The sequence below is a fragment of the Mustela nigripes genome, chromosome 2, assembly GCF_022355385.1.
Source record: "Mustela nigripes isolate SB6536 chromosome 2, MUSNIG.SB6536, whole genome shotgun sequence".
NCBI classification, from domain to species: domain Eukaryota; kingdom Metazoa; phylum Chordata; class Mammalia; order Carnivora; family Mustelidae; genus Mustela; species Mustela nigripes.
In genome coordinates, this window is record NC_081558.1 from 215597431 (window position 1) to 215604038 (window position 6608).

The 6608-nt window shown below is 53.9% G+C and overlaps 1 long non-coding RNA gene across 1 annotated transcript; it reads right to left on the reverse strand.

The window, feature by feature from the left end:
- Positions 1 to 751: 751 nt before the first annotated feature.
- LOC132010348 (uncharacterized) lies at positions 752 to 5828 on the reverse strand. The gene is made up of 4 exons (XR_009402233.1): positions 5465 to 5828; positions 3279 to 3380; positions 1328 to 1470; positions 752 to 1111 (listed from the first exon to the last, which is right to left on the reverse strand). It is a non-coding gene; the product is annotated as an uncharacterized LOC132010348 (long non-coding RNA).
- Positions 5829 to 6608: the final 780 nt, after the last annotated feature.

Here is a 6608-nt window from a genome sequence, read left to right on the forward strand (position 1 = left end):
CTTTTTCCCTACCCTCTCAGGTTCTTGTATATTAAAGCCATCAATGGGAGGGATTTTCCTATGCGTGTGGGATCCAACACAACAGTAGCGGACTCCTGAACTGCTTATGGTCAAAAATGGACACCGCTAACTTTGGAGGAATAAGCAAAGGGAAGAAACAGCTTCGATGGGCTTCTTTTTCCGTGGGGAAAACAAATAGGTTTCTTTAGGAACGACAAAGGAGTTTTTAGGAGAACAGGCAGGAGAGAATTTGCGATCATGTTTGCTTTAACAGGTATGAATGGTCTTTCTGTCCTCTTCAGGGCTGTATGTCCCCAGGGAGGGGATATATGACAGCCTCATTTCTCAGAAGTTGCTGCTTTTTGTCAACTAAGGGAAGCTCCAAAGAGGCTTTGTTCTGCCTCTGTTGAATCTCAAATGTCTTAACTTAGAATGATCGTTATGCCAACTTGGGGGGCGGGTCCTGAATGGGTCCCCACATCTGTTTGTCATACAAGCTCTCACCATTTCCAGGATAAAGAAATTGAGGCCTTTTGCAAGCGCTCCTTAGTGGGAGGCAAGGCTGTTCAAGGTGGGGAGAAGTTGGGGGGCGGATTTTGTAAATATGATGTCACAGAAGAAAGTCCTACCCACCCACCCACAGGAATCGTCCCGATGCTGGGAAAGCATGACACGGTTCCTAATTTTGAGTTGTTCACACTCTGGTGAGGGGAGACAGAATCATAAAGAATTAATTTTTTTAAAGATTTTATTTATTTATTTGACAAACAGAGATCACAAGTAGGCAGAGAGGCAGGCAGAGAGAAAGGGGGAAGCAGGCTCCTGGCCGAGCAGAAAACCCAAGGCAGGCCTCCATCCCAGGATGCTGGGATCATGACCTGAGCCGAAGGCAGAGGCTTTAACCCACTGAGCCACCCAGGTGCCCCCAGAATCATGAAGAATTACTGATGTTACGTTAAAAACTCCAGTTATTCCTTTTGTAAAATATCCGCCTATCCATCCATGCCTAGAACAGAATGTTGCGGTGACAAGCACTTGCACCGCGTGCGAGATGAGAGCAACGTTGTTTCCTCCCGTTTATTACCTGCTGGAGTTTCCAGATTGTCTGTACCTGCAGAATTTATTGGGGGGGGGGGGGGGGGCAGATTTTAAAAAACCCTGTTTCCTTATCGCTGAAAAGGCTGGTTGGTTCCCGGGCCCTTCCGCGGCTTTCCTAACTGATTCTTCCTGCCCACCGCCCGCCACTGCCCTGGGCGGCCGGGCCCCTGCAGGGCCACTTCACAAACCCAGGACGCCAGGCTCTCTCAGGCCTCTGGTCCTCGCTCACCTTGAATTCTGTCTGGAGCATTTTCCTCCTTTGCTTGGGAATTTCCCCCTTTACTCCCCCAAACCCGGTTTAAACGTCTTCACTTCTGAATCTCACAGCACCATCCGTCTGCTCCCACGATTCTGCGAGCTCTTCCCGGGTCCCTCAAAAAAAAAAAAAAAAAAACGTGCTGTAAGAAGGATGTGCAATATCCCACCCCCCCAGAGGCACCATGATTTGTTCTCTCAGGTCGTGGTAGGTAGTTGCGTTGTTTCCAACTTTTGTATGTAAGTGATGCTGTGATAAACCCTCTGGATTCGCAATCTTTGACCACATCTCTGCTTTTTTACAATAGATTTCTAGGATCCCCGGGTCATAGAGGAAGAACATTTTTTAAAGGATTTATTTAGGGGCACCTGGGTGGCTCAGTGGGTTAAAGCCTCTGACTTTGGCTCATGTCATGACCTCAGGGTCCTGGGATTGAGCCCCGCATCGGGCTCTCTGTTCGGCAGGAGCTTGCTTCCTCCTCTCTCTCTCTGTCTGCCTCTCTGCCTACTTGTGATCTCTGTCTGTCAAATAAATAAATAAACAAATAAACAAATAAATAAATAAATGATTTGTTTATTTATTTATTTAGAGCGACTGCAAATGCACAAGCAGGGAGGGGAGTGGGCAGAGGGGGAGGGACAGAGGGAGCGGGAGAACGAGACCCTCAAGTCAGCTCCACACCCGGGGCAGAGCTGGGTGCGGGGCTTTATCTCCTGGTCCTGAGATCATGACCTGAGCCGAAACCACGAGTCCGCCACTTAACCAACTGCGCCATGCAGGCGTCCCCTAGGAAGGACACTTGTTAAGGCTCTTCCTACATATCTCAGAATTGCTTTCCAAACAGATCGTGCAACTTCTTCCCAGGCCCCGGTGTGTAGGTGTACATGTCCCACCCCGAGTGGACGCCGTCATTTCAAAACCATATGTTGGTCTCATCGCTGAAGATGCCACTTCAAGTGGTTTGATTTGCGTTTGACTCTTCGTGAGATTATATCTTTAAAAATTGGCTTACTGTAAAAATTCAATTATATAGCATAATGGTTCCAGGCTTCAGAGTCCAAGAGGGGCTCAGCTCTTGGCTCTGTTGATTAGAACCGGGGGACCTGGGGGAAATTCTGGCCTCCTTGTGCATTAACAAACCAGGGGTCAGGCGGGCCCACTTCATGGAGCCCTTGTGAGGACCGAATCAACACGTACATGCAAAACACTCGGCTCGGTGTCTGGGGCCAGGGTCCTCCAGAAACATGACCTGTGTGATCAGCATTTTCGGAATTCTGCAAATTGTATGCTTTTTGACTGTGGATTTTTGTTTGTTTGTTTGTTTGGTTTTGGTGGAGTGTGTTTTTCATACTCATTGGTAAGAGTTCTGCTGTATATCAAGGAGTTCAACCCTTTTCTTGTCATATTTATGCTGATATATTTGCAAAATTTTCCACTTATTTTGACCTTGTATCATTTCTACCCCCATGACATTTTCCTTCTATGTAGACAAACATACTCGTGTCTTTGTTGAGGATTCCTTCCATGAATTCTATGCCAATAATTCCTTCCCGGAACCGAGAGCCATGAAATAGTTTCTCTCCCTTTTTGGAGGGAAATCCCTGTGATTCTTTTGTGTTCTCTCTTACATCCCCGGGCAGACTATTTTGGTCTCAGTTACTGGAGAGGATCACACTGGACCCTTTCACAGAACCTTTTGGGGAATAATTTTTTATGGACCTAAAAGCAGAAGGCGACGTGATTAGCTATGTTTTCAACAGCTTGCTGGCTCCCGTGCCGCAGGAGAGACCACAGCGATCTTAAACATAGCCAACTGGTACTCAGTCCTTCCTGTGGCCCGGGCTCTGCTCTGGGCCTTTGCACACCCTAAATCCCTCGAGCTCATGACCACCCAGAGACATGAGCTGGAGTTTAAGGAACTTACCCACAGTCAGAGCCAGGAATGGAGTCCAGAAGAAGGAGTGATAGACCCAAGGAGATGCGTTTTTCCAAAGTGATGGTCTCGATGAAAAGCAGTGCGGTCAACCTAGACAGTAGCATAAGGAGGAGAGGTCAGGGCAGATGAGCGGATCTGGGACCTGACGACACCTGACGACCCGCTGCCTGTTGGGGCACCGTTAGGAGGAGGGAAGTTGAGAATCCCATCCAAGTGTGCAAGACCCTCGAAGACGGCACGCACTACAAATGCCCCCTTCCTGCGTCCCCACGGTTCTGGCACACTCGGCTCCCAGCACTGAGACACCAGCAGTCTTCACCTTCCCAAACAGCCCAGACGCAGCAGGCACTGGTGGGAGCGGGAAGGCTCTTGTTTCTCTCTCACCCAGACCCGTCACACCTTTGTCCCCCACCCCGTCACCCTCTGCTTGCACAATGCCTGGCTCTGGCCTTGGGCTCCCGCACAGGGAGTGTCTGCGTGGCACAGCTGGTCGTGCCTGACCTCCCGGTCACTTCCACATTAGCTCGTGTTCCCCACACTAGAGGCCACTGGCCAGGCCCCTTCCGAGGATGGCCTGGGTCCCTGTGGTTGACCAGCTGCCCAAACCAGACTGGCCGTGACCATGTCCATCGTGAATGGGTGTGACGTGCCCGCCGTCGGTGCCCCTTGACCCTCTGAGCAGAATAATGAGGCCTATTGCTCTGCGATGTGCAAAGGCTGGGCTGAGGGCAGAGCTCTAGGACTTGCGCCGCAGTGAGCATGGCCACAGCCCCCTTCGGAGTCCCAATAGCAGGAGCTCAGAATCCAAAAGCAAATTAGAAATCACCCATATCTCACTTTCTCCCAACAGCTCACGTAGTGACTTTGGCGTCAGCCGCAGTGAATTTGGGGAGCCCCTCTCTGCTCGGACAAACAAGCTTCTCCATCCCGTTCTTCCTCCTCTCTGTGTTGGGCCACAGAAGCTCGCGGCTCCGGGGATCGGGGAAGGGCCACTGAGGCTGTGCACCTGCAGGGCTGGGTGGGCGCCGGGCCTCTAACACACGCTCGAGAAACACTTGTTTCCTAGAGCAGTTTGCCGCCTCCTCCGGGGACAGCCTGGAGGACAGGACCCCGTGCAGACTGCGGTCAGTAAGGAGCCCCACCAGCCGGCCCCGGTCTCTGCCGGCAGCTTGTCCTTGCGTGTTCAGGTGTCGTCTGCACCAAAGATCTTAACCCCAGTAGACTTGCTACAGCAGGGGCCTGAGCAGAAAGTCTGTGGTCACAGTATGTTCGCACCGTCTAAGTGTGGCCGTCCTGGGACATGAAGATCGTGCTCTTGGCCCTGGGCAGCTGTTCCTTTTCTGGCTCCTCATCCCGGCAACCTCACCGCGTCCCCGAGCCGGCAGAGAAGCTGCCAGAAGGTTCCTCTGCCCCAGACAGTGGGCCCCCCTGACCTGCCTCCTCTGCTGCCCTGGAGCCCGGGGCCTGTCCTGTTAGCCTGTCTTAGCGGATTGTGTACCCACGATCGCTCTCAAACCTCAGGCATGCCACTCCTCCTGCATTTCCTGTTCAGGGAGACACCTGTGTTCCGTGACATCAGTTCACTTCTCTGCCAACAAAGCCGTGTGTCTCTGCTCCTCCGCCCTCCTCCCTCCCTGCCCCGTGCGCCACCCAGCCTGGGTGCTGGGTGCTGGGTGCTGGGTGCTGGGTGCTGGGTGCTGGGTGCTGGGAGCGTGGCCTGCCCTGGGGAGAACCGCAGGAAATGAACCGGGGCCGTGCGATGAAAACCAGGTCAGCACATTTGTGAGCTTGCGTCAGTCCCCGCGCAGCCAAGACGGAAGGCCGTGGAGATTCGTGGGGGGCTCCTCGCCTGTCGGGTCTGACGTCGAAAGCCCTGTGTCCCTGGGAGGCCGTCTCTAGGGACGGAGTCGGGGGGTCCCCCTCGAGTCGGAGCGTCTTCCTCCAGATTTTCAGCGGCCGCTCATCAGAGCAGAGTCTCCTCCTCCCCCACCCCACCCCCCGCCCCGTTCCTGTCCCCAGCCCCGCCCTCGGCTCCGGAAGCACCATGGCTAGACAGCATGGCAGGAGAGATGCTCTGCCTTCCCTCCTTCTCCGGAAAGTCAGAGATGCAGTGACTCTCCCGTCCTCTTCTCGACGCACCCATCCCCCGCGTCAGAGTAGCCGCCACCGCGTACCCTCCTGGGACCCAGTCCCGGCAACGTCGCACGGCAGCAGCGAGCCTCAGCGAGGGCCTCCGAGCCTCCGTCAGTGAGCTGGGGTCGGTGTGCGCCCAGGGCCGTGTCACAGAGTGGAGGGACGCTTTGCCAACTCCGCAGACGCGGGCTGCGGCACGGGGAAGCTCCAGGTCCCCGAGCACGTTGCAGCAACAGGACCTGCCATTTCAGCACCTTTGGCTGGCCCCTGGGTAATGCCCAGGAAGGTGTGGGGACTCGTTGGGCTGGTCCCCAGGAAGCTGACCGTGTTTGCCTTGGATCGCTGGGCTGGTCCGCAGCCTGCTGGCACCACACCCCATGTGTCAGCCTCCGGAGGCACGCCGGACTTTCCTACCATGCTTCCTGTTTTCACTACCAAGTGGTGCTGGGCCACGGCGGTGCCCGGAGAAGAACCCCCCACCAAGAACCTGCCCTGTGGGAAGGTACCTTCAATGCGCCCCAGGGGGCTTGTGCCATCCCTCTAGCACCGTCTCCCCATGCTCTGTGTGTTATATCATTTCCTTCTCCCCAAACCCCACGGATGGGGTCAGAACTCATTCAGCAAATATTTGCTGAGTACCCGCTCCCTGCAAAGGGCTGCTGGATGCACCGGGGACACATCAGGGAGCAGAGCACACGGAAGTCCCGTGCCTGTGAACCTCACATCCTAGCTAGGGAGACAGACCGCCCAGAAAACAGGAGACATGCATAGAGAATGGGCTAGAAGGAGCTCAGTGTGGCTGTGTTGAGCAGAGACGTGATGGGGGTAGACAGCAGGCCCGGGGGAGGGGCGTTATCCCCACTTTACAGGTGAGGAAACCGAGGCACAGATGGATGGAATAGCTTGGTCAAGGTCTTGAGGCTCACAATGCAGCAAAGGCTGACCTTGAGCTCTGAAATCGGAGACTGTTCTCTAAATGGGCCATCTCAAGCCTTTTCCCATAAAGGGCTAGGGTGTAAATATTTTAGGGTTTGTAGGGAGCATAGGGACTCTGCTGTCTAGTCTTCCTCTTTTTTTTTTTTTTTTTTTTTTTTTTTTTTCTTCTCTTAAAGTGTTTTAAATTTTTTTTTTTCCTTCTTTTCTCCAACCACAGGGGGGGGGGGGGGTGGTGGGCTCCCCCCCGCC